The 23,194-nt window shown below is 34.7% G+C and overlaps 1 pseudogene; it reads right to left on the bottom strand.

The window, feature by feature from the left end:
• Window positions 1-1,577: 1,577 nt before the first annotated feature.
• On the bottom strand, window positions 1,578-3,303 carry LOC145977077 (uncharacterized; annotated as a pseudogene).
• Window positions 3,304-23,194: the final 19,891 nt, after the last annotated feature.

The following is a 23,194-nucleotide window of genomic DNA, read 5'->3' as shown; positions in this document are numbered from 1 at the left end:
CCCCCCCCCTCTGTAATGTTGTAGGCGAGAAAAATATCGGGCCGAAAGTCGCTGAATCGGGAATCGAACCCGAGTCTTTCGCTTGCCGAGCGACTGCTCTTACCACTGAGCTATTCAGACCCTTCAACTCGATATTTCTCGGCAAGGCTACCAGATTGCATACGCTGCGTCCAGCGGCGGCACGATTTGTATCCCCACCACTTTCGCGCACTAAGGCATAAGCTCTCATCCGTGTACGCTCGACGTTCAGTCATCTTCGGTTTACAGAGGAAGACGGATAGATTAGCTTCTGTCCCTTTCTCTCCTGAGAAGTCTATTGTATTTTACCTATCTCTCTGAATACAATAGCTATGTGATCCTCGAAATCTCGAGCTGGCGAGTTGGCGATGCAAGTTGCATCGTTGGAAGTATCGCAGCGATACTTATTATCACACATAATATTTTCCTATTGATTTTTTTTTTATAAAAGTTTTATAAAGTTTATATGTTGTTTAAAAAAGAGAATATAACATATACAAAAACAAATTTTACATATTTTTATCTAAATTTTTATCTAACATTTTTATCTCAATTTTTCCACTCTTGGCCAATATGTACGCTTTTTTATCAAAAAAAAATTTCTTTAAAAAAATAATTGTAATAAATAATATTTAAATTTATTTTAATAGAATTGTATTTTGTTATTATTATTTTGTATTAATGTATGACGTACATCTTGTTGCTCAACGGAAACCGCGAGAAGGTGGTGGTCTCTTCCGTTAAAAAGGAAATGTAAAAAATTTAATAAATGAATAATAATAAAAATAAAATTAAAATAAAATAATAAAATAATGATAAATAATAAATAAAAATAAAAAATAAAATTATAATAAAATAATAAAATATAATCAATTTTCTAATTGATAAAAAGTCAAAATATTATTTCATATTTCCTTACATACATATATATATATATATATATATATCTTTACACACTTATTTTTTAATAATTTAAGGGGTAAGGCCACTGATTTTTTTTAGGATAGAAGGAAAGGTAGTAGCAAAAAACTGTTTAAGTATGTTATTGGCTATATATTGAAGTACAATTAAAAAAATTTTTATTAAAAAATATTACAAAATGGCGGTGCTGCAGTCGTTTTTCCAACGCACCTTCACTTTGAGGCGCTCCGCGGCACGCAGCACAACTGGAGTAATTTTTTTTCTGGAACAAAATAAAAAATATTCTCTTAATCTACATAAGTATTGCTAGTGAAACATGTACGGAATTTTGAAAATATTGATTTTTGTTAAATTGGCACGCATTTGAACAAAAAAATCGAATTTTCGACGAAAAAAACGTCACTTATTTGTTTATAAAAAATTTTCTAATTAATTTATTGAAAATTCCGTACGTGTTTCACTGCATAATATTGTTTTAAAGATGTGGTTAAAATTTCAAATGAAAATATTAAAAATTGAAGGAGTTCTGCTGCGTGCCGATTTGAAAAGCCGTGTTTTGAGAAAAACGCGTTTAAAGTTTTAAAACGAGTTTTAGACATGAAGAAATGAGAAATATAAGTGTTTAAAATTTTTTACCATTAATCTGCAATCCCTGGACCATAAAGTTGCCCTTCCAAGTTCAAGTTTTCATCTTCATTTTCTTTTCTTGATGATTTAAGCGAAGAGCGCGCCTTTTTTGCTGCGTCGGTTAAAGACTGCTCGGCGTATTTGACACGCTTAGCATCTGATTCCAAACAAAAATTGTATGATTGGACACCCAAATCCATCTTCAACACTTTCATAATTTGCAAAATACTTTTCATTCCGTCATTAAACCAGCACACGGCGATACTAACAGCGATGTCGAGTACTTTTTTACCGCTGGAATACGATTTGGGAGCCAAACTCCAAACCGTCGCATTGAAGCTCTCGTTGTTATTTTGGGTGTAACCCCCCAAACAACGATTCAGTAATTCATCGCGACTCAGTTCCTCATATATTGGCTTAATTGCTTTAAAAACGTCCTTTGAGATTTGCGGATTATGATGAAAAGTATCTAAGGTTCCCGCTGCTTGTGCCTTCTTCCAATCACACCAAGTTGCTGAGCACTTCTCGTGCTGCGGATGCTCGTCGGTGGACATTTTATGATATACGGTTGCCCAGATGTCGTTTTTCATATTTTCTATTGAACTCGGATTGCGACGTATTGAAAGGCCATAGTAAATAGTTAACTGATCGATCAATTTTGCAGTTAATTTTCCCTTTCCTCCAAGACCTTTTACTTTCTTTTTTAAATTTCTTAATCTAGTCCCCATTCTCTTCTGCACATGGTCGATACATTCTTTTTTTTTTTACTTCACAGTTATTGTAAGGATGACTATCTACGATGCCTTTATAGGTTTTACTGTCACCATCACCTACGTAATTGACATATTTCATTCCGTATAAAGCTTCAGAGCGCGCGAACATTTCGACCGCGGAGTCTAACTCCATCTTTGCAGAGCCTTCGTGATTTGATTGACATTCATTAATGTGATTAGCATACCACTGTTCATATTCGGCTGTACCCTCTTTACTTTTCCAGCTCTCACAGCCCTTACAATACTTGCACTTTACTTGAACGTCGATGACTTTGCCCGTATACCATCCGATCAACGAAGTTACTCCGGAGAGTGACGAAAAGCCACGCTTCCGCCAAGAACCGTCACCCAAAACCGTTATTCCATCGAGTTGGCCGTTCTCCTCACTTTTTCTTTTTTCTTCTTCTGCTGCTTTCTTCATAGAAGCGTCTCGAACAGTGGTTGTTGCAATTGAAATCATACTTACAATACGGTCATAAAAAGAATGAAAGATGGGGCGTGGCAATTCCATGAAAGCGCAAAACTTTATGATACCATGTAGTCCTATGCCCAGTAGTCGCATAGCCAGCACTATTCGTCTGTTAATTTCATAAGCATTATTAATATATTTACTACTTGGAATTTCGACTTCTGGGCAATTCGGACAAACGATAACTATTTTAAAACCGAGACCACGTGGGCTTCTTTCTTGAAAGGTTATGTCCGAGTTACACGTTTTACACTTCACGTGTTGAGCAATAGTCGAAAACACCAATAAAAAATTTATGATTCTATATCCAAATCCGTAATCAACATCAAAATTTTCATTATAAACTTTCAATTTCTTGGCAGAAGCGCTCACTCCTTCGGTATCGCTTTCTGCTTCAAATCTATTCAATGGTCGTTTTGACGCTTGCTTACGATGTCGCGTTGGATATGATGTTTTTGTACCTTTTCTTCCCGAATACACCTTCTTATCACTCATTTTAACTTATATATATTTTAAGCTATAACATAAACAGTAAAAAATCAGTGCGACACACAAAAAAACGACTGGATAAACGAAGAGCAGCGAGCAAGTTATATCTTTCTCGACCGTTTACTGACGCTATACTAACGTACTTTTGCTTGAAAATTTCTCAAATATAGTAAACATAGTTTCTAGAGACATCTATTAGTGTATTAGAGAAGTTAGAAATCCATGGGTAAGGGATTAGTTCGTACTTTCCGAGCAGGTAAGTGGCTCAACGCCCATAGTCGTATTAGGGGCGCTCGAGGCGCTCGGGAAAAGCGGGAAATTTCAAGGGAAAAAAAATTTTTTCATGAATAACTCTTTTTGTTTTATATTCTAGAAGGTTCAAAGTTTCTTTTAAGCAAAAAAAAAATCGATTTTTTGAAAATTCTACAGTGGCCTTACCCCTTAAAATTATTTATCGCAGGAAGGGCCTGCTACGTCAGCATCCGCATGGACTTTTAAATTGTTTTTATTAGCGGCATATAATTTATCCGCCGACATAAGAGATAAATGCTCTTCATTAATGAGCATTATTTAAAGCTGTTTCTCCTCTAGTTTTTAATGCGGACTTAAACATACAAATAGCATTAACGGAAACCGTTGAAAAGCTATTACGTGTTTTCGTTTTTAAATTGTTCAAAAGAGAAAGCATTCTCTCAGGATCGGCATTAGAATTCGGAAGCGTTCGAATAGTATTTATAATATTCGTTAAATTGGAATATTTAGGAACATTATTCGTGTGCCGACGTTGTAAAATTGCTTTCCACATATTGTCAAAATTTAATTTAGAAAAATTTTGTTTTTCTTCCACTGTAAGGTCTGATGCTAATGCAATCCATACTTTTTTTAAAGCATCTTCATCAAAACCGCCGACAGTTTTAGCTACGAGAGAAACATCATCAAATGATGTTTGTCTATTATTATCGAATAAACTTACAGATGGTTGAAAAACTTGTAACTTTAATAAAAATTCATTATTTATAAGTAACCTTTTACAAATTTCTTCTGCAGCAGTCACATAAAATGTTAAACAGTTCTCTCGAACAATTTTAACTATGTTTATGTGATCTTTCAACGTTAATTCGTTCAAATATTCCTCACATTCTGATCCCAAAATAATTTCATTAATAGGTTTTTGATTTTCTTTTAATGAGAATATAATATTTGAAGAAAATGGTTTTAAATATTCTTCTTTTATAAAATTTCGACAGATTTGGAAAAGAAAGTTTTTAGATTTTGGCTGCAATAAATGGATTTTCGTTTTTGGCGCTTGAAAGAATGCATTAAATGCGTTAAAAAAATTTAAAACATATTTTAAAAAAGAAAATACGTTTCAGAAAAAACGTTTGATACAAAAGTTTCTTATTTTTTCATGTACAATTCGAGTCTGTAATAAAAAGTACCATGTTTCTCTAAAAAAATTCAACTTCCGATCCGGATGGCGTATTTCCGGTCGGAATCAGAAGTTGAAAATATCACCATTTGATAGAGCGTACCCGATTTACTTAAAAATTGTTCGCGATTTTTGATAAAAGTCATTTATTTTCATTTTAAAAGGGATGTACGGGTAGTCTGGGACACCCTGTATATTCAAATATATATTCAAAATATTATGTGTTTGACATTGTTTTTTTCTCGACTCATGTCGACTGTTATCGACTAATTGTTGATTGTTGACTGTTGACTGTGCTCGTCTTGCGAATACGTTCGTGACCCAGTCAAAAGATAGTTCAAAGCAATCGACAAAAAATTGGTGATATTGTGCCGACGAGAAAATAAATTAAGTTAAGAATAGATAATCAAAATGTGTGATCAATTAACCAAAAAACGTAAGCGAAATTTTTTAGAAGCTTGGCTTAGTGATGATCGATATAAATCTTGGATACGCAAAATACCATCCGACGATAGTCTTTATTATTGTAGTATATGCAATAATAATTATTCGTGCAATTTAACACTATCAAGACATGCGGATTCTGCGTGTCACAAAAATAATATTAAGGTAAATACGCTAACTGATAATAATAATAATGCTGATTCGCCAATAAAAAAATTGCGTAAATCAAAATTTCAACAAAAATGATTAGAAATTCAGCAATTTAAATGTTGGTTACGTGAAGTGCCACATGATGCAAGCTTATTTTTTTGTTCGATTTGTGATAAATCTATTGCTGGCGATTTATCGCAAATCTATCGTCACGCAGAATCTAATGTTCATATAAATAAAGAAAAAAATTATATTGAAACAAGAGTTTCGAATGAGGATTCAAATATACAAATTAATGAAGCACTTTTATCTCTTGATGAGCGTAAGAAATCAGCGGAAATCAGATATGCCGCATTAATTGCTGAGAAAAATATTCCTTATCAAACGGCAAAAGAAATTCTTAATTTTTTCCAACATATAGGAAAAGATCCTAATGTGTTGAATAGTATGAGTATGGGCCGAACAAAATGTACAAATATTATTACAAACGTTGTATGCCCGGTTGAGACTAATCGTGTTGTCAATATTATTCAAAACACAAAATTTTCGATATTTATCGATGAAACATCTGATCTCACTAATAATAAATGGATGACTTTTTTTGTCCGATACATTGATCCGGAGACATTAGATGTTCGCTCGCAATTAATTAAATTAATAAATATTGATGCCAAAGATTCAAGCGCAGAAACGTTATTCAATGCATTTAAAAGTGAAATGTGGAAATTACAGATACCATTTTTAAATATTGTTGTCCTGTCATGGGACAATGTTTCCGTCATGACAGGGAAACATTTATCGTTTAAAAAAAAATTGGAAGAAATATGCCCACATGTATTAAGTATTAACATTTTCATGCGCGTGCCATTCCTCCGCATTAGCAGCGCATGCTGCTTGTTCTAAAATGCCTACATATTGCGATGAATTTCTTAAAAAAATTGCTAAATATTTAAATAGTAGTCCCAAACGTACGGCTATTTTTCGCGAATTTTATGAATGTTTCCAAGAAACAAATCACAAAATATTAAAATTATGTGACACACGCTGGCTTTCTCATCATTTATGCATCGAACGATTTCTTGAATCTTGGGATACAATTAAATATTTTCTTACTGAAATGGTTGCGAGTGAAAAAACAAATTCTGGAAAATATTTATTATCTATAATGAACAACATAGAGATAAAACCTTATTTTCTTTTTTTAAAATACGTTTTAAATTTTTTTAACGCATTTAATGCATTCTTTCAAGCGTTAGAAACGAGAATCCATTTATTGCAGCCAAAATCTAAAAACTTTCTTTTCCAAATCTGTCGAAATTTTATAAAAGAAGAATATTTAAAACCATTCTCTTCAAATATTATATTCTCATTAAAAGAAAATCAAAAACCTATTAATGAAATTATTTTGGGATCAGAATGTGAGGAATATCTGAACGAATTAACGTTGAAAGATCACATAAATATAGTTAAAATTGTTCGAGAGAACTGTTTAACATTTTATGTGACTGCTGCAGAAGAAATTTGTAAAAGGTTACTTATAAATAATGAATTTTTATTAAAGTTACAAGTTTTTCAACCATCTGTAAGTTTATTCGATAATAATTGACAAACATCATTTGATGATGTTTCTCTCGTAGCTAAAACTCTCGGCGGTTTTGATGAATGATGCTTTAAAAAAAGAATGGATTGCATTAGCATCAGACCTTATAGTGGAAGAAAAACAAAATTTTTCTAAATTAAATGTTGACAATATGTGGAAAGCAATTTTACAACGTCGGCACACGAATAATGTTCCTAAATATTCCAATTTAACGAATATTATAAATACTATTCGAACGCTTCCGAATTCTAATGCCGATCCTGAGAGAATGTTTTCTCTTTTGAATAATTTAAAAACGAAAACACGTAATAGCTTTTCAACGGTTTCCGTTAATGCTATTTGTGTGTTTAAGTCCGCATTAAAAACTAGAGGAGAAACAGCTTTAAATATGCTCATTAATGAAGAGCATTTATCTGTTATGTCGGCGGATAAATTATATGCCGCTAATAAAAACAATTTAAAAGTCCATGCGGATGCTGACGTAGCAGGCCCTTCCTGCGATAAATAATTTTAAAATGAATTTTTATATACATCACTTAAAAAATAAGTGTGTAAAGATATATATATATATGTATGTATATATATATATATATATATGTATGTGTATATGAGTATATATATATATATATGTATGTAGGGAAATGTGAAATAATATTTTGACTTTTTATCAATTAGAAAATTGATTATATTTTATTATTTTATTATAATTTCATTTTTTATTTTTATTTATTATTTATCATTATTTTATTATTTTATTTTAATTTTATTTTTATTATTATTCATTTATTAAATTTTTTACATTTCCTTTTTAACGGAAGAGACCACTACCTTCTCGCGGTTTCCGTTGAGCAACAAGATGTACATCATACATTAATACAAAATAATAATAACAAAATACAATTCTATTAAAATAAATTTAAATATTATTTTATTACAATTATTTTTTTAAAGAAATTTTTTTTTAATAAAAAAGCGTACATATTGGCCAAGAGTGGAAAAATTTAGATAAAAATTTAGATTAAAATATGTAAAATTTGTTTTTGTATATGTTATATTCTCTTTTTTAAACAACATATAAACTTTATAAAACTTTTATAAAAAAAAAAATCAATAGGAAAATATTATGTGTGATAATAAGTATCGCTACGATACTTGCAACGATGCAACTTGCATCGCCAACTCGCCAGCTCGAGATTTCGAGGATCACATAGCTATTGTATTCAGAGAGATAGGTAAAATACAATAGACTTCTCAGGAGAGAAAGGGACAGAAGCTAATCTATCCGTCTTCCTCTGTAAACCGAAGATGACCGAACGTCGAGCGTACACGGATGAAAGCTTATGCCTTAGTGCGCGAAAGTGGTGGGGATACAAATCGTGCCGCCGCTGGACGCAGCGTATGCAGTCTGGTAGCCTTGCTTCTCGGTCGCCTACAAATATATATTAAATTGAAGAATAACGCCATCTTCCGCCGGCGTGAAATTTAAATAACTATAAGAAATTAGGCTCTGTATATTAAACATAAACTTAAATTTAAACGGGCAGTAAGAGCCAAACGCGGATGGTAGTGCGTAAGTTCAACGAGAATTAAGTTTTCGTTGAAACTTATTTGTGTGCACAGGGCACAAATTTTCTTGGTACGATACCAAGCAAATTTAAAATAATTCTCAATTCGAGACTTTATTTTAATTATTATCCCTCTTTCCCCCCCCCCCCTCTGTAATGTTGTAGGCGAGAAAAATATCGGGCCGAAAGTCGCTGAATCGGGAATCGAACCCCAGTCTTTCGCTTGCCGGGCGACTGCTCTTACCACTGAGCTATTCAGACCCTTCAACTCGATACTTCTCGGTCGCCTACAAATATATATTAAATTGAAGAATAACGCCATCTTCCGCCGGCGTGAAATTTAAATAACTATAAGAAATTAGGCTCTGTATATTAAACATAAACTTAAATTTAAACGGGCAGTAAGAGCCAAACGCGGATGGTAGTGCGTAAGTTCAACGAGAATTAAGTTTTCGTTGAAACTTATTTGTGTGCACAGGGCACAAATTTTCTTGGTACGATACCAAGCAAATTTAAAATAATTCTCAATTCGAGACTTTATTTTAATTATTATCCCTCTTTCCCCCCCCCCCCCCTCTGTAATGTTGTAGGCGAGAAAAATATCGGGCCGAAAGTCGCTGAATCGGGAATCGAACCCAAGTCTTTCGCTTGCCGGGCGAGGGATAATAATTAAAATAAAGTCTCGAATTGAGAATTATTTTAAATTTGCTTGGTATCGTACCAAGAAAATTTGTGCCCTGTGCACACAAATAAGTTTCAACGAAAACTTAATTCTCGTTGAACTTACGCACTACCATCCGCGTTTGGCTCTTACTGCCCGTTTAAATTTAAGTTTATGTTTAATATACAGAGCCTAATTTCTTATAGTTATTTAAATTTCACGCCGGCGGAAGATGGCGTTATTCTTCAATTTAATATATATTTGTAGGCGACCGAGAAGTATCGAGTTGAAGGGTCTGAATAGCTCAGTGGTAAGAGCAGTCGCCCGGCAAGCGAAAGACTCGGGTTCGATTCCCGATTCAGCGACTTTCGGCCCGATATTTTTCTCGCCTACAACATTACAGAGGGGGGGGAAAAAGAGGGATAATAATTAAAATAAAGTCTCGAATTGAGAATTATTTTAAATTTGCTTGGTATCGTACCAAGAAAATTTGTGCCCTGTGCACACAAATAAGTTTCAATGAAAACTTAATTCTCGTTGAACTTACGCACTACCATCCGCGTTTGGCTCTTCTTTTATTGTTTTAAATGCCGAAGCATGGACTTGTGTCCAATTCCAACCAATATCTTTCCTCAATAATTCTCGAAGCGCATCTACTAAAATACTATGTCGTACATTAAATTGTCTATAATAATTACATACCCCCAAAAATTGTTAAAGTTGCTTTTTATTCTTTGGTTCTTCAAAATTACTAATAATTTTGAGTCCTTTTTGTTCAGGTGAAATACCTTTTGCTGAAATTTCAAATCCTAAAAACGAAATCTTTTTTTGAAAAAATATATATTTAGATAAATTTAACGTAAAATTATAATCTATAAGTTTTTGAAATATTTTAGTCATAACCGATATATGTTCTTCAAAGATTTTCATGCCAATTAATATATCATCGACATAACAAGACGTATTTTCATTACAAATATCTTTTAACGCAAAACTCAATGCACGCATAAAACCATTACCCGCAGTTTTTAATCCAAATGGAACTTTACAAAATTGATACGTTTTAGAATCAAATAAAAACGCAGTAAACGGTCGCGAATATTTATCCAATGAGACTTGCCAATATCCTTGCGTCAATTCCATCTTAGAAAACCATTGCGGCCCATGATGTTTTGTATTAATTCGTTTATCAATGGTGCCTCTTGATCATCTTCAATCATTTTATTTAACTATCTCGCATCTAAACAAACTCTAATACTTTCATCTTGTTTTTTTATAATTCTCAACGGATTACAGTATTGACTAATTCCTCTTTCTATAACTCCATCTTGAATAATTTTTCTATCGCTTTCTTTGTTGACTCACGCAGCGCAAATGGATGGAATAATTATGACAAATTCTGGGTCGTTCTGTTGTAAGTTTCAACCGATGTTCATAACACCTTTTGCATAACCTGGCTTTTCCGAAAAAAGTAATCGAAATTGATCCAACACTTTACAGAAAATTTGTCTCTGCATCTCTTTAAGCGAGGTCAATCCATTTATAATTTGCGAAAAATCTTCAGAGCAATATCTCTCATTCTCAGAAATTTTATTATTCTCATTAAAAAGACCTGATCATTTAGATTATTATAAAATTTCTTACTTTTTTTCGAAAATTCTTGTACCATTAATTCGTTATCTTTTGTTTTATCATTTTCCTTAATACTATCCTTTATATTTCCTTTTTGTACTACATAATTACTTATATCTTTTATTTGCTTCTTTTTATCTAAATTTTGTTCTATTTTCTCTTTATTTTCTATTACTATTTTATTTGGAACTGTAATATCCTCTATTTTCCCGATTACTTCACAAGCAAGTTCATGCGCCCTTATTATATAAACCTGCACTATGTCATTTCTTTGAGTACAAATAAGTGTTTCTAACGCGCCCCGCGTTCAAATATTACCGACGATTTATCGAACCGTTTTCCGCCTATCTCAATATAATTTTGTTTATAATTTATAATTCCGTTATTTCTCGACAACAGTCATTACCCAAAATAATATCTGATGTTAGAAAAGATATTACCAACAAAGAATCCTCAACCATTATATCCCCAATTTCTATTTTTAATGAAGATTTGACGTTTAATAGACGTTGATTTTTTACCAATAGCAGTTGATACTACGAGACTTGCAACTGGGAGTTCCTGTACCCGATTTTGCGTTACTAATTGTTTATAGAATGACTGATACCGCGAAAACTTGGCTACCTGTATCGAGTAATGCCATTAAATGCTGTCCGACTATAACAACTCGAATATACATTTTCATTTTGCCATTAAATTTAAATTATTATCACTATTTTAGTCCTTTTTCCTTTAATTTCGCTAGCTATTTCACTATAAAATCAAAGTCATTACGATGCGATGCCGAACCGGTTTTCAACGTATCGATTTTTAGTTTAAATTATTTTTACCTGATCCATTATTAATTCCTGTGTTTTACTATTTCCCTGATATTGATTCATCTGTGTAATAGATGGGAAAGGATAGCGTGTATCCGGCAATCTACAATATTGCGATCGGTTCGGTTATTTCTCTGACACCCTATATGATACTGATTTTGATTCCTATAACTATTGTAAAATCTTTTATGACGATTTCCGTTTCTATAATACTCGCGATATTCTTCACACGGCATTGCTCTATACATATTTATTTGTCGTATTCTCGGATTCGCGTGTTGTGATTATTGTTTTTATATCCGCGCTCTTTTTCTCTTCGAATACTATCAAGGTTGGCTAAAGTTTGACTAATTAAATTAGAATCATTATAATTAATCGTCGCTAACGTTTCCTTGACCCAAGTAGGATATTGTTGAATAATTAATTTCATAGTCCGACAATTTTGGAATAAAATATCTCGATTCTTTGATTTGCGTATAATAATATATTCGTAAGGAATCTTTATACGAATTATAATGTCTCTCCATCCATCAATTTTTAAATTGTACACGAGTACCAACTCCGAATAAAATTCTTCGAGAAATAGTTCTTTAAATTCTTCATAGTTTTAAATATTATTTTGTAATTCAAACCACACACTCGCTCTTCCTTTTAACGAATGCTCAACTATCAATATTTTCCTATCTTCCTTAACATTTTTTATTTTAAAATATTTTTATAATTCCTGTAAAAATTCCATGGGATTCGAAGTTAATTCATCTTTCATTTTTGACATCTTAATATCTAAGTTAAAATTTTGAACGTTATTTATCATCGTCGCAACCTCCTCGATATTTACTTGATTCTGCTCTCGTCCATTATCATGATTCCGGTGAAGGACATTCTGATGTTGTTGCTGTTGAATGTTTACCATATGTACAGCTTCAAGGTCTCGCTGCATTTGTTCCAATTCTTCGCGTAATTTGTTTAGGTTCTCTCTCTCTTCCTCTCTCATGCGTACACTCGCTTCTTGTGTCGATCTGACAATCTTCTGGAATAATCGGCATTTTTCTTCTTTTTTATTTTCTGTTAAATTGCTAATTAACTATTAAATTGCTAATTAATAATTGCTAATTGAAACTAATAAATTTTTGCCTTACTTTTCTGCCAGATATTGTCGTATAAATATTTTCTCTATTATTATTCATACACAATTAACATTCATACTTCACATTCATACTCTAGAAACTAGAACCATCACATATCGTCATCACTATCTATTATTTATTCGAATTCACGATGCCAATAAATTTACAATTTACTATATCGTGCCCTTTTTGTTGGGCGCCAATTTATAACAATCTTTATTGTTTTACTTTTTTATTCGTAATGTTGACAATGGATAGAGATTCAGTCTCATCGAATCAGAAATTAATTAAAAAAAAATATATAATAATAATTCGCTATATTTCTTTCCGAAACAATGACTTATCTTCTTGCTCTTCGAGATGTCTCATCTGGTGTCCCTCGTTGATTCTCTCACCTGTTCCGGGGTCTCTAATTCCTTCTGTATTTTATAAAAAGAACTGCACGAGTTATGAGAAGAGGTTGGCCAAACCTCACTCCCTGGATGTTCTCATTTCTTCTATTTCCTTCGTCTTTCTAAATGGACAGATCAATCGGATCGTCGAGTCCTCGATGTTTGCCGTGCCAGAACCCCAGAACGAAAGAGGACGAGCAGAGACGAGGTTCCTTCACCTCGATCATTATAGATCAATAGGCATGCGCGTCGTATCGATTGAATATTCGTACTAAATTGGGAGAAAAAAACTTTACCTTTAAAGGCGGCAGTTCTAGTTCGATAATCACTTGTTACAGCTTCTAAGCCTGTAGTGTTGGGTGCTGGGGGGCCGGTTAATCCGGCCGGGTCGTCCGCGAGCTCAGCCACGGCTGGAACGACCCGCGATGGCACCGTTGTCCAAATCCCCCAATGCCGGATTGATGGTTCGTACACCGGGGCTTGGACTAGTGCGCTTGAGTCGTCTCGGGACTGGGGACTCCAAAAAGAGGTTTATTTATTTTCGATAAATGAAGGCAATAATCTTTAAAATAACGATGGAGCAATGCGAAGTCATTAAGGAGCAATCATTTCATGTTGAATATATTTGCGATAGACTATGGGAAATATGTTTTTCCAAGAAAATGATTGGTTTTTTGCTAATATATTATAAAATATTAATAACACAAATGGAGCGATTGAATATTCCGATAAAGAAATCGAGGAGCAATTATTCTATTAAAAAGTCAATAGAAAATATTGATTAAACTCTTTTGGGGTTCAAATGGATGGTGGGGCCGCAGTGATGCACATCTCGCTGGAATTTGTGTTCTTAAAAAGAGCTGCATAGTGCCGCATTGCAAAACATCAGCAATAACAACCATCAAGTCCGATCGTCTAACATCCTTGTCGCGAACCCTGGGCAATGTGACTTTGTTATAGCAGATAGATGAAGGGCGAAAAGCGAACCTCTGGCGCCTTAAAATCAGCTAAGGAAGGGAAACTCCTGACAGAAAACCAAGAACTCCTAACATAAGGTATTAGACTCCGTGCTGATGGGTGAATCGCCGCAGGAGAATAAAGAATGCGGTCTCGTATGGCTCTCTGAAGACCTGGTGTGACCTCTTGAATATTACTCGGTAGCACCTTCCCTCCGACGGCATAGCGGACTCTGCCCGGGGTGACTGATTGACTCGCCATACTCGTGGGAACAAAATGAGTATAAATGCAAACATAAATAACACAAATAAAACGAATACAAACTGAACGAGCAATATAAATGAAAATAAATCGGACTTCGGCATGCAGAAGCATGACGAAGCAGAATAAAGCTGGGATCAACAAGGTCCAATTAACACTGCGAGAAAATCTCTTCTCAAGACTTAGGTCACATTCTACATGCGAATTACCATCAACATCCATCCAAGTACATGAGGAGTCCTTGGAATTAAAATCTCTACAAGTAGAAAACTTGCAAATGAAAGCATCCAACAAAGACTGGAAAACCGTACATAGTAAAAAAAGAAACCGCACTAGTCCTGGCTCATCAACCAGAAAATATAAGCATAGCAAAGCAGATGATTACTGGCTTGGCTCTCATAACTACAATAAATAGATTTGATGGTTTGGACCAGGAAACTATAAGACCAACTAACGATATGGAAGAAGCTAAACAAACTAAGCCTCCACCAATATTCATCGCTGGAGTAAGCAACATCAAACCTTTAACTGATTTACTCGATGTGTTCGTCGCAACTGAATACGAAATCAAAACTATAAATAGTGAACAAGTCAGAGTGCAAGTAAAAAATCCGCAAATGTACGCTACTATAGTAAAAGAACTAATAGCAAGAAAAACTGAATTTCACGGGATCATCCCAATTGCGCACATTCCCGATCGGACACGATGACATTTCCCGATCGGACACAGACCCGATCGGACACAGACCCGATCGGACACAGTCCCGATCGGACACAGACCCGATCGGACACAGTCCCGATCGGACACATGCTTTCGCCCTGTGCTTTTAATGCGAAACGAAGTCTATTATTGTACGGTTCCACATGGGTTTGCAACTTTACACGTGAAATGAATTCAATTCACACCGCCCTGTGCTTTCAGTGCGAAACGAGGTCTATTATTGTACGATTTCACATAGGTTTGTGTCCGATCGGGACTGTGTCCGATCGGGTCTATGTCCGATCGGGTCTGTGTCCGATCGGGACTATGTCCGATCGGGAAATATCGTCGTGTCCGATCAAGAATGTGCGCAATCGGGATCACTAAATTTCACACCTTCAAGCCGAAGCAAGAAAGGAGCTTGAGTTGTTTTAAGAAACATGCAAACTCATCAACAAATTTAGTGCTCTAGGACACGAGGTTACCAACATATGGGATATACGTCAACGTGGTACTAAGAAACTTTTACCGTTATTTTATATCGAACTAAAACCTGACATCAATAACAAACAAATATATGAAGTTAAAGTCCTTCTACAATGTCGCATTAGATTTGAACCACTACACCAGAAACGTGAGATTCCGCAGTGTACAAACTGTCAACGCTATGATCACATAAAGGGCTTCTGCCATCGAAGGCCACGATGTGTAAAATGCGCTCATCAAAATGGGGATCATCATACTGCCAAATGCTCCAGAAAAGAGATCGGATTACGTCAAATGTGTGCTATGTGAAGGTAATCATCCAGCAAACTTTAAAGGATGTTCAGTTTACAAAAATTTACAAAATAACAAATATCCTACCCTGAAAAAGAAGGAAATCCAAACTAACGAACGTGCTCCATCTAAAAATCAACCGACAATATAGTACAGACCGAAGCAATTAAAAAAGGTTCCAATTATGCGCAAGTAGTGCGAGGTAATAATAATAATAATAATAATACTGACTCAAGAACCAAAGTATCAAGCGTAGACAGTAAGCCAGCAGATCAAGAATGTAAGTGAATTAAAAAATATGATAAAAGAACTAATGAATAAAATCGACTCCATGCTAAACATACTAACAATTCTTGTCTCCAAACTTCCATAATGGCTAAGCTACTAAAAATAGCAATATGGAACGCCAATGGGCTAACAAATCACTCTCAAGAGTTAAAATACTTTTTAAGGGGTTATGCCTACTTGGGTAGGTCGAAAAAATCGATTTTTTTTAATTGCATTTTCTTAATGTACATCATCTTAAATAAGCGCTTAGAGAGCGCTACCTGGAATCATGAGTCACCTGCTGCCTCTTAATACATGGGCGGTACCGTCCCTTTCCCCCTCCAGGTAACGTTCTATTGTGTTTTGAAGCAGTTTGTATTAGACATTCAAACGTGCAACATCGGAAGTTCGTTACGATCAGTTTATTTCGTTTTCTCTGCATTTACTGAAGTTTTTGCCGCTTTTTTAACTATTATAATTATGGTCGGGAATCATCACAAAGTTACACGTGAGAACGAGGGTAACATAGCCCTTCTGAAGATTTTTGAGGCATTAGGCGTGCCCTGTGGCCGAAATGCCCACGAATATATTGCAAAAGAAGACGAGACCCGTGTTACGATTGTCGAGCAGCGCGCGCATGCTGCCACTAAAGAGCAAAGGATGGCTCGTAAACAACACCAACTCGACGTTCTGGAGGTGGCTGAAGATGCAGAAGGGACCCTTTATGGCCCTAGAATAGATGACTCATGTAAGTTAAAAAAAATTAGTTTTAACTATGAAAAACATAGACTTGAAACTTTAAACGCGATTATCTTGAAACTGTTTTTTTTTAAATACGGTTGCGGTGACCAAAGTTTCTTAAAAACTATTGCACCGATCGAACTCAAATTTTACGTGCTTATTTGTTATTATAATAGGCAGGGCCTGGACGAAGGATTTTTTATTTCGGTTGAAATTTTTTGTTTATTGCAAAAAAAAATTAGTTCACCTCGAAAAATTGGCTTTTTCGTAAAATTGTTGCCATTTTTGTAAAAATCAAAATTTTACCAAACCCTTCGTTCAGGCTTTTCGTAACGCAATATACTAACGCAATATTCTTTTATTTTGATTTCAGATAAGCCGTTCCGAAGATATCTTGGTCACCGCAAGTGATGTAAAAAAACGGACGTTCTAGGAGAAGAGTTATATTTCCTTCATTTTTTAGTATTTTTTCATAAAAAAATTTATACATGTACCTCAAAATATGTACTTTTTGATAGTGTTTTGTAAATTTCAATAAATACTTATTAAAACGGCAAAAAAAATTCTTGAAAATCACGTAATTTTCCCGATCCCAATTAGGCATAACCTCTTAAACGATCATAACATTGATATAATGCTAATTTCAGAAACTTACTTTACGGCTAAGAGCTTTTTCAGCATGTATATCACACAAGACATTCTAATGGGAAAGCACATGGGTACTGCCATCATTATTAAAAGTAATATAAAGCACCATGAAGCATGTGCTTATCGAGAGAACACTTACAAGCGACAAACATAATCCTAGAGGATTGGGCTCGATCAATTACCATATCAGCCATTTATTGTCCGCTCAAACATGCAATGAAAGAAAATCCATATGTAACATTTTTCAATACGCTAGGCAATAGATTTATAGCTGGCGGAGACTACAATGCAAAAAACAACCCAATGGAGCTCAAGAATGACTAAACCCTAAAGGTCGTGAACTGCTTAAAGTAATTCAAAATTTTAATCTACACAACTATATCGAACCGACTTACTGGTCATCAGACATAAAAAAATCCTCTGATCTTATGGACTTTTATGTTATAAAAGGTATACCAAAATTGAAATTCCATGCTGAATCTTATCTAGAGTTGACATCTGACCATTCGCCAATCATAATCTCGGTAAGTGGAAATAAGGCTCTACAAAACAAAAGACCGTGTAGATTACACAGCGCAAAGACGGATTGGCTCTACTTTCGCGAGCTAGTAAAAACAAGACTAAATATTAAAGTAAGTCTAAAAACAGAAGCCTACATCGAAGGCTGTAGAACATTTTAATTACATTATTCAACACGCAGCTTGGGAAGCGACACCACCAATCCCTGAAACTAACTGTTTGATCAAATATTCTGCATTTATCAAAGAAAAAATCTTAGAAAAAAGGAAGCTTCGGAAAACTTGGTAAACCTTCAGATATTCTTGGATAAAAACTAAACTAAATAAAACTACGAAAGAACTCAAAAACATGCTCAATGAGGAGAAAAACAAGGGCATTCAGGATTATCTCAGAAAACTGAGCCCAACTGCAGCAACTGAATATTCGCTGTGGAAAGCAACGAAGAAGCTCAAGCAACCACAGCGTGTCTTTCTACCAATTAGAAGGGAGGACGGCAGCTGGGCAAGAAATGAAATGGAAAAAGCAAGTGTTTTGGCCATTCACCTTGCAAATGTATTCAAACCCAACCTAAGGGAGATTGAACCTAAAGAAGAGGAAGAAATACACAGTGCACTAAACAAAACTTGTAATCTTTCTCCGTAAATTAATGCTTTTACAGAAAACGAAGTGATAACTGCTATACGGAAACTAAAACCAAAGAAAAGTCCTGGCTACAATCTATTCACAGGACAGCTACTGAGGGAACTGCCTACAGAAGGAATTATGTTTTTGAAATACATATTTATATAATGCAACACTAAGGATTGGCTACTTTCCTCCCAAGTGGAAAGTGGCCCTAATAATCATGACAAGCCGGGGAAAAACCCAGATGACATGAAATCGTACAAACCTACTATCAATCCCACCTAAAGTTTTGGAGTCACTCTTCAAAGAATGATGCCGATAATTACTAGCAAAAACGTAATTACTAAATCAATAAAAATTAGTTAAAAGGCTACAAGGACCAACGCAATGGTGGAAATATGCAAAAAATAATAAAACGGTTATTACAATAAAATAACCATATGAAAATGTTTATTTAATTTGAACATGACAAACGCCGCGTTTCAATCCAATTCGGATCCTTTTCAATGTCGACTAACAAAGTGAATAATAAACATTAAGATAAGATTAAAATTAACGGTCATAGGAGAAATGTAAATAAGTTTCGGAACAACGCAAAGTCAAAAAATCGGAAGCAAATATATGTACAATAACGGAAAATTTAAACCGTCAATCACAAAAAAGGAAAGAACGCATCGCATTAACGTATCGCCACAGAAAACCCGAAAGCTCGTACCGCATACCACCAGTATACCGTTAAAAACGAGATGATCCTCTCCAAAAAAACCGGAAGGAAAACCCACATACAGGTCCATGACCATTTCCAAAAGAAAAAACAGTCAACGATGCATAAATCGATGACCAGTTGGAAACTTGATGGTCCAAATATGTGCGAGTAAAAGCTTAAAAAACTGACACTCTAAAAAAGAAAACCAAGACAGAGCAATAATTTAACAAACAATCCGGAAACTACTTAAGAGAATCCTTCATATAAAGCAAGAGTAAAGTTAATATAATAAAATTACATACCGGTCTCTAAATTTGAAAGTGATCTCAAATCAAAAAATCGAACACAAAGGGAGAGCAAGTTAAGCACAACTTAACGTTCCAATCAACAGAGCCGAACTGAGGCACATGGGGATCACATATAGCACAGAACGCGAAACATCAAAAAAGGGGGGGGGGGAAGAGAGAGAGAAGGGAAAGGAAGGAGAGCAACAAAACGTCACAGAAGGAAAAATTTCAAATAATCACTGCGAACATTTTTTTATAATGGGCAAATACATCTTATCCAAGAATTCGGTATCGCTCTGAATGTTAAGGCCATGGTTCTGACCAGAGATATGTAACATCTCAGCAATTAGCCTCTTTTTATATCTAGGTTCCTCCTCCAAAATGGAAACATTCTCCCAATCAAACTCATGTCCGTTCAATCTATGAAGAGACACAACTGAGAGAGAACCAGAAGATTTATTAATATCAGAACGATGTTCTTTAATTCTGGTCAGTAACTTCCTTTTAGTTTGCCCCACATATGAAGCATCACAGTCTAAACAACTAATTTTATAAATGACATTCACGTGGTGGAATTTAGATACCGGATCCTTATACAGTCTAATAAGGGATTTTAATTTGTTATTGACTGTATATGCCAATCTTCTGTTCGCATAACTCTTGATGTTGGAAACAAAACCTCTTGGAAAACTTGAGGAAAAAGGAATGGTGAAGAAAGGAATAAGAGAGGAGGAGGATTGAGTGAGAGCAGTTTCGTTATTGTTCACGTCGGAGATTAAAAACTTTAATCTTTGAGAAATAGTGTGAAAAATAAATTTAATAGGATAACCATTGCCTAATAAAGTCGAAATAATAAAAGAAAAATTCTCATTATGAAACCGTGGATGTGACAGTTTAAAAATTCTATCAGTCAATCCAATGATAACTCCTTTTTTATGTGACAGAGGATGGTGTGAGAAAAATGATAGAAATCTTCCTGAAAAAGTCGGTTTCCTATACCAATTAAATTCAATATAATTATTGTTGATTATGATAGTTGTGTCCAGGAAATTTATACTGTTGTTGTTTGAATATTCAATGGTAAACCGTAGTCTATTGTGAAGCGAATTAAAAACCTGGAAAATATGTTGGATGTATTGTTTAGGAGCAGCAAGAACAATGTCATCAACGTAGCGAACATAAAAGGGAAGGGAAACAGGAAGAGACGAAATTGCTCTGTCTTCCAGATCAGACATAATAATATTCGCTAAGATCGGGGAGAGAGGAGATCCCATGGGAGTGCCAAAAATCTGTTTATATATGACATTGTCAAATTGGAAGTAGGTGGAGTCCATAATAAGATTTAAAGAAATCAAAAATTCCTTATAAGGAATGTTGATGTTGTTTTTAATTAAATGCCATCTTTTAGCAATTCCTCCAATAACCAAATCTAATGGAACATTAGTAAAAAGACTCTCCACATCCAATGAGACCAAATCGTACCAATCATCTAAGAACACATTGTTAAGTCTTTTAATCAATTCAAAGCTATTCGCAATATGGCTATTCGGATTAGGTAAATTCTTGTCTAACATGTTGTGGAGGAAAGACGCTAGCGAATAAAGAGGGCTATTAATACAAGAGATGATGATACGAAACGGGCAATCTTTCTTATGGATCTTTGGCAGTCCGTAGGCACGTGGTAAGATTTTTTTAATTTTTTTAATTTTATCGATCGATGTTTCGGAGGCGATGTGAAGCAATGTTTTAAGAATTGGATTGGTTTCAACAAAAGAATTATAGCTACAAAATGTAAAATTTTTTTCTTGAGGGAATGCAAAAGAGTCAACTTGGTTCCGCAACATTTATTTAAATTTACCGATAACGTGATTTCATTTTTTGATGACAATTCAACTTCTTTATACAAAAACTTTGTGCGTGGTTCTATTAGGCGGTTGTTACAGATTGAAATTTATGACGCGTTCAGATTGTTACGATTTCTACAACATAATGTACTGCGATGCTCTAAGATTCTGTTTAGACGGGTCCCGGTTCGTATTCTTAATGAATTTATCAGGAGACAACGTTCCTCTCTTAATCATTTTAATACTGTGGAAAATAAGAGAATCAATAACAAACTAAAATGGATCGCTAAAAAACAGCCGGATTTCCTTCGTCCTAACGTACCTCTTATCAAATATTTTTGTTCCGTCCCCCCCCATCCTCCCATGAATCCTTACAAGCGAAAGTTGAGATCTTTTACAGGTTCTTGCCCTCATGAACAGCACCCCCTTCCCACATTTTCCTTTTCACCCACTCCTCAACCTCCCTCTCATACTCCTTTTAATGTACATATTAATCCCAAGAATTTTCACATGAAAGATAATTTATCCCTTATTAATTCGGTCAATAACAATTGGTTTGTAAATTTGTCTAAGACCGATATTCCTCAGGAAGTTCAATCCCTCTTACAATTGGGAGAGAAATTTTGTTTGCGTTCCCTTCCTAATTCGCAACAGTTTGTATTCGATTTCATTAAAAATATTGAACATAATATCTCCAGTTTGGATCAGGAAACGGCTAACAATATTAGATGTTTGTCAGTCCAGACTCTTAATAAATGTCTATTATCTCCTCCTCATTTTTCAGATTTGGACTCTCGTTTGCTATCCTTAACTAAAATTACAAAAAAATTCCTTTCTGACCATCCTGACATCATTGTCACAAAAGCGGATAAGGGGAATGTAACTGTTTCTCTTGATAAGAGCGAATATTTTGACAAGATGCATGACCTTCTATCAGACCGGAACACGTACATGGTAGTGAACCGTGACCCGACGAATAGAGTCATCTCCCAGTTACAGCGTTGGCGTAAAAATGAGTACATCTCTAACGGTACTTATAGAGCGCTATTGAGTACTGATGGGATCTTACCACGTGCCTACGGACTGCCAAAGATCCATAAGAAAGATTGCCCGTTTCGTATCATCATCTCTTGTATTAATAGCCCTCTTTATTCGCTAGCGTCTTTCCTCCACAACATGTTAGACAAGAATTTACCTAATCCGAATAGCCATATTGCGAATAGCTTTGAATTGATTAAAAGACTTAACAATGTGTTCTTAGATGATTGGTACGATTTGGTCTCATTGGATGTGGAGAGTCTTTTTACTAATGTTCCATTAGATTTGGTTATTGGAGGAATTGCTAAAAGATGGCATTTAATTAAAAACAACATCAACATTCCTTATAAGGAATTTTTGATTTCTTTAAATCTTATTATGGACTCCACCTACTTCCAATTTGACAATGTCATATATAAACAGATTTTTGGCACTCCCATGGGATCTCCTCTCTCCCCGATCTTAGCGAATATTATTATGTCTGATCTGGAAGACAGAGCAATTTCGTCTCTTCCTGTTTCCCTTCCCTTTTATGTTCGCTACGTTGATGACATTGTTCTTGCTGCTCCTAAACAATACATCCAACATATTTTCCAGGTTTTTAATTCGCTTCACAATAGACTACGGTTTACCATTGAATATTCAAACAACAACAGTATAAATTTCCTGGACACAACTATCATAATCAACAATAATTATATTGAATTTAA

This window comes from Camponotus vicinus, unplaced genomic scaffold, assembly GCF_025532165.1.
Source record: "Camponotus vicinus isolate PSW18456_S1 unplaced genomic scaffold, iyCamVici1.0 SCAF_9, whole genome shotgun sequence".
Taxonomy (NCBI): domain Eukaryota; kingdom Metazoa; phylum Arthropoda; class Insecta; order Hymenoptera; family Formicidae; genus Camponotus; species Camponotus vicinus.
The sequence above is the reverse complement of the archived record's forward strand: the minus strand, read 5'-3'. Positions and strand labels throughout refer to the sequence as shown.